This window comes from Macrotis lagotis, chromosome 2 (assembly GCF_037893015.1).
Source record: "Macrotis lagotis isolate mMagLag1 chromosome 2, bilby.v1.9.chrom.fasta, whole genome shotgun sequence".
NCBI classification, from domain to species: Eukaryota; Metazoa; Chordata; class Mammalia; order Peramelemorphia; family Peramelidae; genus Macrotis; species Macrotis lagotis.
In genome coordinates, this window is record NC_133659.1 from 233,601,140 (window position 1) to 233,613,942 (window position 12,803).

The window sequence follows — 12,803 nt, forward strand, 5'->3', positions numbered from 1 at the left end:
GAGACCAAACAGTAGGCTATTACAATAGTTGGGATATGGGGTGATAGGGTCCTATACCAGGGTGGTAAGTACCAAAGAAAAGAAGGGTGAATATATGAGAGATTTAATGATGTAAGTTCTACAAGATTTGACAACCAATTGATTGATATGAGGGTGAGAATGATGAGTCAAGGATACTTGGGGAGGGGTGGAGCCAAGATGGCAGCAGGAGAACAAACTCTCTAAGTTGTTCTCTCCAAAATATTTCAAAAACCTTAAAAATCATGACTCTAACTAAATTTCATGGAAATAGAACCCACAGAAAGATCCAGTGAGGAAATTCTCCAGCCCTGGAAAATAGTGGGAAGGCTCTGTTCCAACACCTGTTCCATGGTGTTGGAGGACAGCATACCAGAGTGAAGGAGCTTCAGCCTTCCAGGAACAGCCCCAGGGCAATTGGCAACAGAAGCAATTTCCTGACCTACCACCCCAGGGAGCACCAAGCACAACTTGGAGGGTCAGCATAGAGACCTCTACTAGAGTGAGCAAGAAGCCCAGGCCAACTCCTCAGTGTGGCTGCAACCCTCAGCAAAGCCCAGATCCCAGGAAACAGAAGCAGGCCTATGGAGCTGCCTGGCAGGGAGCTACCTGGAAGCTGCTTCCTGAGTGCTCAGCCCATGGAAGATAAGGGAGTGTAGGGAGACCACTGAAGTCTGTCCTCTGTCCCTAGGACAGAACTCTGGGGCTTTGACCATATTCAGACCCTGGTCACAATCTGGGGACCCAGAGGGGTGAGCTTGTAGCCATTCAACAGACCAGGAGAGCATTCAGAGCCTCATATACCTTGTAGGGGTTTCCCAGTAATACTCAAAAGCTCAGGAAGCACCCCCAAACCAGGCACAGGCTGGGGAAATGAGTAAACAGGAAAAAAAAGGAACCTGATCATAGACAATTACTTTGGTCCCATGGAGGATCAAAATACTCAATCAGAAGATGAGAAAGTCCAAGCTCCTGCATCTAAAGACTCCAAGAAATATAGAAGTTGGGCTCAGATTATGACAGAGCTCAAAAAAGATTTTGAAAATCAAGTAAGGGGGGTAGAGAAAAAATTGAGAAAAGAAAGAGAGAGATGCAGGAAAAACATGAAAATGAAGTCAGCAGCTTAGTCAAGGAGATCCAAAAAAATGCTGAAGAAAATAACATATTAAAAACCAGTTTAAATGCATAAAACAGTTCAAAAACTTATTGAGGAGAAAAATGCTTTAAAAAGCAGAATTGGAAAAATGGAAAAGGAGATAAGAAAGCTCTCTGAGGAAAACAAATCCTTCAAATGTAGAATAGAACTAAAGGAAGCTGATAACTTTGTGAGAAATCAAGACACAATAATTCAACACCAAAAGAATGAAAAACTAAAAGAAAATGTGAACTATCTCACTGAAAAAAACAACTGATCTGGAAAACAGATCCAAAAGGATAATTTTAAAATAATTGGGCTACCTGAAAGTCATGATCAGGAAAAGAGCCTTGACCTTGCTTTTTAAGAATTTCTACAGGAAAATTACCCTGATATCCTAGAAGCAGAGGGTAAAATAGAAATTGAGAGAATCCATCAATCTCCTCTGGAAAGAGATAAAAAAACAACCCCTAGGAATATTATAGCCAAGTTCCAGAATTCCCAAGTTAAAAAGAAAATATTACAAGCAGCCAGAAGGAAACAATTCAAATATCATGGAGCTACAGTCAGGATTACCCAGGACTTAGCAGCAGCTACATTAAGGGCTCTCAGGGCTTGGAATATAGTATTCCAGAAGGTAAAAGAGCTTGGAATGCAGTTGAGAATCAACTACCCAGCAAAACTGAACATCCTCTTCCAGAGGAAAAGATGGATGTTCCAATGAAACAGGGGACTTTCAAACGTTCCTGTTGAAATGTCCAGAGCTAAACAGAAAGTTTGATTTTCAAGTACAGGACTCAGGTAAAGCATAGAGAGCTTGGATGAGAAGGTAAATTGTGAGGGATTTAATGATGATGAACTGCATGTATTCCTGCATGGAAAGATGATACTGATAATACTCATAGGAACCTTCTCATTTAAAAGAACAGGTAGAATGAGCTTTTATACATGAGGCACATGAGAGAGCTGAATATGAAGATATAATATATTATAAAAATGGAGACAATGGGTGAAATGGAAATGTACTGGGAGTAAGAGAAAGGAGAGATAGAATAGGCTAAGATATTTCATATAAAAGATATTTCATGTAACTTTTGCAATGGTATGAAAGGGAGGAAGGCAAGGGGGAATGAGCTATCAGCAATGGCTCAGAGAGGAAACAACATACACACCCCATAGGGTAAAGACATCTCTAAGAAAAAGGAGAGAAGGGGTACAGGGGGAAGGGAGGGGGGATGTGGGTGATAGAGGAGAGGGTAGATCATAGGAGACGATAGTCAGATATAACATGTTTTCTTTTTTACTTTTTTGCAAAATAGTGGGATTAGGTGGCCTGTCCAGCACCACGGGATTGTGTGGTTGCTGGGTCTCTGAGGTGGGATGTGGGCCAGTGCTCTGTCCACTGAACCACTTGACTTCCCCACAGCACATTTTTGAAGAGGGAAAGAGTGAAAGGAGAGAGAAAATATAATAAATGGTAGTGGGGAGGAATGGTTAGAGGGAATTACAATCAGCAACAGCAACTGTAGAAAAATATGGAAGTAACTTCTATGATGGACTTATGATAAAGAACATGATCTGCCCAAGACAGAGTTGATGGCATCACACAGACTAAAACACATTTTTTTCTTTTTCTTTCACTTTATTTCTCATGAGGTTTCATAATTTTGTGGGGGATGAGGTATTATGTTTACTCTTAAACAAGAATATTTTAGTAATGTGTAAAATAAATTTAAAATAAAAATAAATAAATAAATAAATGAACAGATAGATAGATAGATAGATAGATAGATAGATAGATAGATAAATGAAAGAAGAAATTTTTTTTAAAAAACGATACTTGGATGACAAACCGGAGTGACTGTTAAGATGGTGGTAGCCTTGAAAATAATAGGAAAGTTAAGAACAAGGGTAGGGATTGGTGGAAATGATAATGGATTCAGTTTGGGATATGTTGATTTTAAGGTGTATGTGGAATGTCCAGGTTGACAAGTCTAAATAGGCAGTTAAGGTGCAAATCTGGAAATTAGAAAGAGATTTAAGTTTGCATAAGTACTTAAGAAAGTCATCAGCATAGAGCTGATTGTTGAAACCTTGAACTGATAAGATTACCTGCACCTTTGTTTTCCCTTAGACCACAATGCTCCTTTTATTAAGAAACAAATTTTGTCTGAAGCCACAGCAGGTAGAGACACTTGATCTGACTATATTAGTGGTTACTCGATTTTAACTTAATAAAAAATTTATCTCAGTCACTACACATGATTGAATTCTGTCTGTCTGTGCCTTTGTCAGTCTTGCTGTATCTGTATTTCTCTCATTGCCCAATGCAATCAGTTCTCTTCAGTAGTAATTTTTTCCCTTAGCCACAACTCTGTCACTACCCCATCATAGATCTTCCTTTGTAGCAGAAAGCCTCAAAGTGTCTCCTAGTCCTACGGACTTCCTCCTCCCCCACCCCCAACACACTCTTCAAAACTCATAACAATCCTAGTAATTCCTGGGCTAATAAGAGAACCCTGAGGAAGAAAGGTGCTAAATAAATCCCTCCCAATTACAACCACTAAGATTACCAGTACCCTTTTTATTTGTAGGAAAATATCTACTTAGGAAACTTGTCCAAAAAGAAATCACTCCAAGCACATTCAAATGCTGAATTGCATCTCTTTTCTTCTTATTTTTATATAAATACTTTGTTTTCCAATTATATACAATAGTAGTTTACTCCTATCATTTTTTGGTAAGGTTTTGAATTTTATACATTTTCCCCACCCTCCCTTCCCTCCCCCTCCCCCCCCCAAAGAAGGCAGTCTGATAATCTTTACATTGTTTCCATGCTATACATTGATCAAAATTGAATGTGTTGTGAGAAAAATCATGTTCTTGAGGTAAAAATAAAATATTAGCGTTAGCAAAATTATGTAGTATATAAGACAACTTTTTTAAAAAAAATTGAAGGTAATAGTCTTTGGTCTTTGTTTAAACTCCACAGTTCTTTCTCTGGATACAGCTGGTATTCTCAGTTGCAGATACCCTAAAATTGTCCCTGATTATTGCACTGATGATAATGAGCAGGTCCATTAAGGTTGATCATCTCCCCCATGTTGCTGTTAGGGTGTACATACATCTCCTTTCTTTACAAAATCTAGTTCATCCTTCTTGTTGCATAAAGTTAAGGCATTTGCAAAGGTATTTGAGGCATACTCAACTTCATTTTCTTGACAATTTCACCCAGTTTTCCCCATTTTTTTCATTAACTACTTAGTTTTATATATTTCTTTTACTTGCCAATTTGTTCTACTTACCAGGTTAAAACACCTGTAAAGTAAAAATCTTACTTGCCTTGTAAATTAGTTTTTTCCTTTTCAGATGAAGTCTTTCCCCTCTTTCAGATCATTATTATCTATCACTTTTTCTTCAAGTACTCCCAAATTTCTCATCAGAAAATTGCCTGAAATTCTTCACATATATATAAAACACTCTAAATCGTTTTCGCAATTATTCTTCTCCTTATTCAATTCACATCCTTAGTTTTTCTCCTATAAGTTCTTTCACAGAAATCAGATAGTTTTTTTTAAAAAAATAAATAAAAAAGAAATAAAAAGAAGAAAAAGAAGTCATATAGTTTTCCAAGTTTCTACTGAAAGGGGTGGATATGTGTTTCATCCTTAGTTAAGCACCAAGATTGTATTATTTGAATTAATCTGAGTTCAGCTACCTTTTTCATTTATATTGTGGCAGTCACTGAAATTATTGTTCCCTTGGTTATGCTTTCTTTGCTTTTCATCACTTCAAACAAGCATTTTCACATTTCTCTGATTTCTCCATGTTGAAAAAAAGTAAGTGTTCATAACATCATGATCATGTGATTATGTCGGTATGAGGTACAATTACAGAATAACAGAGAGGAATGAAGCAACTATTCTGAAGCAGTGTACAGAACTTAAAGGAGAATATATGCATGTAGCTGGCTATTGGTTGGGAACCGGTTTGTGAATCTTTGTCTTGATTGGACACAATTTGTGATCTGTAAAAAAAATAGCAAGGACATATTGTCCTTAGTCAAAAGTGATCAGAATTTGCAAGAAAACCAAAATCATCTACATTAACATGATAGCTTTGAATTGCTACAGAAACAAACCTATAATGCTTCAAACATTCATAAGCCTATTGTCCCAAAGAAAAAAGTAACATGATCAGGTGATTATTTACTTCTTAAGGCATTGTTTTTTTAGGAATTTTGCAAGGCAAATAGGGTTGAGTGGCTTGCCCAAGGCCATACAGCTAGGTAACTATTAAGTGTCTGAGACCAGATTTGAACCCAGGTACTCCTGACTCCAGGGCTAGTGCTTTATCCACTGTGCCACCTAGCCGTCCCCTCCTCTTTCCTTTTTATATACATAGAGAATTGTAGTGAACAGAGTACATCACTGATTGGCACCCTCATTTGCCCATGATATATTACTGTACCTCAGGACTTCATGGAGTATTCCCATTCTAGACAAGTGACTGAGTATTAGAAAACTCTGAGACATAAATCTGTACCTTAATTTTGATTTCATATGTAAAAGGTCACTTTCTTTCTTCACTCAAAACTCTTTCTATAATTATTCAAAGGCTATAGAGAAGTCAGGGAGAATGAGAATTGAATAAAAGGCCATTGGAGATGATCAAAAACTTTGGAGATAGCAGTTTTAATGGAATAAAAATGTTATAAACAAATTTTAAAGTAATAAGGACAGAATGAGAAGAGAGAATGTAGAGGCCTTTTTAAGTTTTGTTACAAAAATGAGAAAAGATATAGAATAGTGGTGTTAGAAGGATCAAGCGAGAGTTTGTTACATGAGCATGTTTGTGGACAGTAAAGAGAGAGTGAAAATAAATGAAAGTGGAAGTGGGGGGCAATCTATTGGAAGAGACAGGATGAAATGGGATTGCTTGGCTAAGTAAAGGGATTAGCCTTGGTAAGGAGTATGCGACTGGGGGGAGGAAGAGGAGATAGTGGCAGAGAACATCTGAGTGATAAGAAATGAGGAAGCTGCAGTTCTCCTACTCAAGGTAACCAGGAAAAGAACAGAAAGGCTCTGCTCCCCGGGATTGGAGCGGTGGCCCGCCAGAGGGGTGGCCCACCAGAGCCAAAGAACCTGAGCCTCCCAGAGGCAGCCCCAGGGCACTGGGGGTCTCAGCTCACAGCAGCAGGGGAGTCTCCTGAGCTGCACCCCCGAGGAGCACCGGGCACAAAGTGGGGGAACAGTGGGGGACCTCTGCCAGAGGGAGCATTTGGAGCCCAGCCCTCAGGGCACACAGCAAGCAGCATCCTCTTTCCCCAGCCCTGATCCAGGAAACAGAAGCAAGTGGAGCAGTAAGCAGGAGCCCCCAGGGCATGAGCACATGGAGCTGAAGGAGGGGAGTGAAGAGAGACTGCCTAGCTCTGTCCTCTGCCCCTGAAACAGGGCTCTGACCACATTCAGATCCTGACCACAGTCTAGGCCCCACATAGAACAGCAGCCCCCCCCCCCCACATCAGCCCCTTGGCAGAGGGGGGTCCTTATGGTCATTCACAGACCAGGAGGGAGGACAGAGCCGCACACACTGAGACCCTTGTGGGAGTGTCCCAAAAGTTCAAGAAACACCCCAAACCAGGCCCAGGCTGGGAAAATGAGCAAGCAGAGAAATAAAAAGAAGACTATTGAGAAATATTTTGCAAATGAGCCCAAGAAGGACCAAAATACTCAGTCTGAAAATGAGGAAGCACAAGCTCCTGCATCTAAAGACTCCAAGAAAAACAGAAATTGGGCTCAGGCTATGATAGAGCTCAAAAAAGACTTTGAAAATCAAATGAGGGAGTTGGAAGAAAAACTGGGAAAAAGAAAGGAGAGAGATGCAGGAAAAACATGAAAATGAAGTCAGCGGCTTAGTCAAGGAAATCCAAAAAAATGCTGAAGAAAATAGCATGCTAAAAACCAGCTTAGGTCAAATGGATAGAACAGTTCAAAAAGTTATTGAGGAGAAGAATGTTTTAAAAAGGAAATTGGCCAGATGGAAAAAGAGATAAGAAAATTCTCTGAGGAGAACAAAGCCTTCAGACAAAGAATAGAATTCAGGGAGGCTGATGAATTTGCCAGAAATCAGTAATCAATACTTCAAAACCAAAAAAATGAAAAATTAGAAGAAAATGTGAAATATCTCATTGAAAAAACAACTGATATGGAAAACAGACTTAGGAAAGATAATTTAAAAGTTATTGGAATACCTGAAAGTCATGATCAGGAAAAGAGCCTTGACATCATTTTCAAAGAATTACTACAGGAAAATTGCCCTGATATATATATATTGCTAGAAGCAGAGGTCAAAATAGAATTGGAGAGAATCCACTGATCCCCCCAAGAAAGAGATCCCAAAAAACCAAACCCTAGGAATATTATAGCCAAGTTCCAGAACTCCCAAGTCAAAGAGAAAATATTACAAGCAGCCAGAAGGACACAGTTCAAATATCGTGGAGCTGCAGTCAGGATCACACAGGACTTAGCAGCAGCTACATTGGGAGCTTGTAGGGCTTGGAATATAATATACCAGAAGGCAAAAGAGCTTAGAATGCAGCCAAGAATGAATTACCCAGCAAGGCTGAATGTCCTCTTCCAGGAAAAAAGATGGACTTTCAATGAACCAGGGGAATTTCAAAGGTTCCTTTTGGAATGGCCAGAGCTGAACAGAAGGCTTGATCTTCAGATACAGGACTCAGGTGAAGCATGGAGATTGGAGGAGAGGGGGGGAAATATGAGGGACTTAATGAGGATGAACTGCATGTATTCCTGCATAGAAAAATGACACTGATAATACTCATATGAACCTTCTCAGTTAATAGAACAGGTAGAGAGAGCTTTTATAGTTGAAGCACAGGAGAAAGCTGAATTCGAAGATAAAATATGGTGTAAAAATGGAGTCAATAGAAAAAAAGGGAAATGGAATGGGAGAAAGAAAAAGGAGAGGGGGAATAGTCCAAGATATTTCACATAAGATTTTTTTTATTACAACGAGCTATTGCAATGATATGGAAGGGGGGAGGCAAGGGGGAATGAGGGAAACATTGCTCTCATCAGAGATGGCTAGGAGAGGAAACAGCAAATATACTCAATGGGGTATAGACATTTGGAGTAAGAAGGAAGGGGGAGCAGGGGGAAGGGGTGGAGATGTGAATAAAGGAGGAGAGGATGGACCATGGTGGGGGGGAGAGTGGCCAGATATAACACATTTTCTTTCTTACTTCTTGCAAGGGGCTGGGAATGGAAGGCCTGCCCAAGACCACAGGGCCAGGTGGATTCTGGGCCTAAGGGGTGGTATGGGGGCTCAGGGCTTCTTGGCCCCAGGACCAGGGATCTGTCTGCTGTGCCACTCAGCGACCCTACAGCAGAGTCATAGTGAAAGGATAGAGAAAATAGAGTACATGGTAGTGGAGAAATAAGAAAGGAGGGAGTTGCGATCAGCAATGGCAAGGGTGGAAAAATATGGAAATAACTTTTGTGATGGACTTATCATAAAGAATGAGATCCACCCATGACAGAGTTGTTGGTGTTGGAACAACGATTCAAGAACATTTTTTGTTATGATTATTTGGGGGAGGGTACAGGGCAAGTAGGGCTGGATGGCCTGCGTGGGGCCACATAGCGGAGTGATCTTTGGGTGTCTGGGGCCGGATTTGGACCCAGGTGCTCCTGGCTCAAGGGCCAATGCTCTGTCTGCCACCCAGCCACCCCTACTATTATTACTATTTTATTTTGGGGGGGGTCTTCTTTTTCTTTCTTTTTTTTTTTTTGGTTTTTGCAAGGCAGTGGGGAATGGGTGGCTTGCATGTCACACGGCTGGGTGATTGTTGGGTTTACAAAGCTGGATGTGGACTCGGGTGCTCGTGGCTCCAAGGCTGTTGCTTCCTCCATTGCGCCACCTGGCCATACCTACAATTATTACTATTATTATTTTTTTATTTTAATTTTTTTCTCTCCCCTTTACTTTTTTCGCCCAAACAAGTCTATCTATATTCATGGGGGAGGAGGGGTATTTTGTTTACTTGTAAACAAGAATATTTTATTAATGTAAAAAAAATTTGTACAAAATGAGAATAAAAAAAAGAAATGAGGAAGCAAGAAGAAGAGGGAGCCCACAGAGAGTGGCCTCAATTTTTTATGCAAAATATGGAGCAAGATTCATATCTGAGAAAGAAGTAGAAGAGAATCCAAGGAAGATTTGAGGAGGTATGAAGTTTGGAAGAACTTTTATGGAGAATGGCAGAGGAGTTAGAAAGGCAAATATAGAAGGATTAGCAATAAGGTCCAGTTGAGGTTGTGTAACATTAATTTGTAGTGGACTCAATCAGAATGATTACATGATTTTTCTCTCAGTTGGTTTAGCAGCAGGTTTGTAGGAGTGAAAGTGGTGAATATTGGGAGTATTTCAAAGTTGAGGTTTAGTTGTATGGGATTCAAGAAAAAAGGATATTGTATAGTTGTATTGGTTTACTAAAGGGTCAAGATGAGAAAAATAGTAGAGAGTGAATGGTGCAAGAAATCTGACCTGGAAGAGAACTGAGGGCTTAAGGAATTGGAGAAGACGATGCAGAAAAAGAAAAAGAAAAAGAAAGGTTCAATAAAGTAAGGCAGCAGTGAAGGTGAAAAGTCAATAGATTATGAACAGATAAGGGACTTTCAGAATTCTTGAATGTAGACTATATATATTGAATATATTTGTGAGTGCAGGCAAGACCAAGGATAAGACCATCTTTGTTTATATCTGAAGTAGAATGGAGGAGTTTATAGGAAACAGTTGAGGAATTGAGTGGTTAGGGTTCACAGTCTTTCCTCCTCAGCTCCTATTTCATATAGAGATTCCAATATACATATTGATATTCCATCAAATAGATAAATTAAGTTACTCAACCTATTTCCCATGAACTACTCCTATACCAAAACTTAGACATACATAAAGATAGTCTTATCTTATCAGCACCTGTAAATATACTGCTTCTATATTCATGGGTTCCAATATTCCCTTACCTGATCATAATCTATTGACATTCTACCATCCCTTCTACCTCAAAAGCTCAAACCTTGTTCATCATCCTTACCATAACCTTTCACCACTTCTCCTGAAAAAACCCTATCTTAAGCTATCTCTATGCATACTGCTTTTTGAGAGCAATATATTTTGCTTGTTCAGAGATCCATTCTCTGTTATTACTTTTTTCTTTTTCCAAATTACCATTTGCTTCTGTGTATTTAGATTCCCAATCAGTTTTCTGTTTTCAGTTTTATTTCCTTAGTGGTATATGTCACCACCAATTCAAGTTTTTCTATTTTCCTGGTTATTTCTTCAGTGTACAAGTCATAAGCTCTGCTTTCATGCTTCTAGGTAGCATGGGGATAGAGCACTGGGTCCAAATTCAGCAAGATATGAGTTCAAGTTCAGCCTAAAGAAAAACACTAATTAGTTATGTGATCCTGGACAAGTCACTTAGCCCCTTGCCTCAGTTTCCTTACCTTCAAAATGGAAATAATAATAATACCTACCTCACAGAATTGTTATAATGAAAAAACATATTTGTAAAGGAGGTTGGCACCTAGATGGTATTGTATAATTGCTTATTCCCTAGTCTTCTATATCTCTGGACCTATTTATGATTCCATTAACTCTTTGGAATCCACAGAGTATTCTGCCATTTCAGGTTTTGATTAATTTTTTTTCACCTAACAGTATTAATTTAGAAATGTCTGGATTCATTCAGGTAATGTGAACATCATCTTCCTTTCTGTTGGTTTAACTATCTGCCTAAAGTTCTTTAACAAAATTTTCTTTTTTTCTAGAAGTCATTGGTAATTTCAGGCCTTTTTTTCCTTTAATATTCCCCTATTTCTTGCTTTCTGATTCATTTCCCATTGATCAGAGTTATCCTAGGGGATAGACCTCACAGCTGCCTCAGCTTCCTTCCATTCAGGGAAATTTGCTTTTTTGGCTTCAGTCTCTGTCCCAAGAACTGACTTTAACTGGATACCAGGATCTTTTCTTTCAGACATGGGGAGCTCTAGGTCAAGCAAGCTTACTGATTTCCCCACTTTCTCTATCTCTGCTGCATGGTAAGGGGGATGGAGAGAAGAGAAGTAGAAGAGAGTTGAGTTTTCTTGTTTATTGTCTCAGAATGGCTAGGATAGGGAGGGTGCAGTTTAGCTGGCATAAAATGTAACCAAAGCAGCAACAAAAGAAATTGGACATAGCTATTATTTACATGCTTTTTCCCTTCAGTGAGGTTTTATTTCCATCAGATACTGCTCTACTCTAAGTATTGTTCTTCCCTGTGCCTGAGTGTGTGGACACATCTTGGGAATATGTCAGGAGATATTTCTACTCAGACTTGTTTCTCCTAACCCTTTTGCTTAGAAGTACTTTAATGACAGTTGAATAGAATGTTACAATTTTCACCTGCCCATTTGAACTGTTTCACCCCCCCCTTTCTTCCAGAGCACTTGGTGAATAATCCCAAAAGCCTTTACACACAGTTCTTGACCCTAACAGCTAGTGGAATTCTGGATACCTAAAAAAAAAATCATATTCTGAGGCCAAGTCCTTCCCAAACTTGTCATGTTTCTTAATCTCCAAATCTATTTCCATTTCATTAGCAATATTATACTCATGAGAAAATCAGTTTTTTCTATCTTCATTCGTCTTCACCTAAATGATTTCCACTATGCTTTCACCCCCTCTCCACCCCACATTTGTTCATGGATTGCTTCATATGAATTTATCTTTTTTTATATAGAAGTTTAAAATAAAACATTCTATCTTTCATGTGCTGCCACACACACACACACACACACACACACACACACACACACACACACACTTTTACCTATTTTTTATGTTATTTTATTCTTTTATTTCCAATTACATGCAAGGATAGTTTTCAACATTTATCTTTTTTATAAGCTTTTTTGAGTTCCACATTTTTCTACCACCTTCTCTGTCTTCTCCCTTTCATAAAGGTAGGTAAACTGATATAGCTTATACATGTACAATCATGTTTAACATATTACCATATTGGTCATGCTTTGAAAGAAGAATCAGAACTAAAGGGGAAAAAATATGAGAAAGAAAGAAAAAGGATAAAACACATTTTAAAAAGTGAAAATAGGTGGCAGCTAGGTGGCGCAGTGGATAGAGTACCAACCCTGGAGTCAGGAAGACCTGAGTTCAAATATGGCCTCAGACACTTAATAATTACCTAGCTGTGTGACAGCAAGTCACTTAACCCCATTGCCTTGCAACCCCCCCCCCAAAAAAAAGTGAAGATAGTATGCTTTGGTCTGCATTCAGACACCATACTTTTGTTCTCTGGATGTGAATGGAATTTTCCATTAAAACTCTTTTAGAATTGTTCTTGATCACTGAACTGCTGAGAGGAGTTAAGTCCATCATAGCTGATGGTCACCCAGTGTTGTTGCTAATATGTACCATACTCTCCTGGTGCTGCACACTTCACTTAGCATCAATTCATGCAAGTGTTTCCAGGCTTCTCTGAGGTCCATCTGCACATGATTTCTTATAGTACAATAGTACTCCAACACATTCATATGCTATAATTTATTCAATCAATCCCCAATTGTTG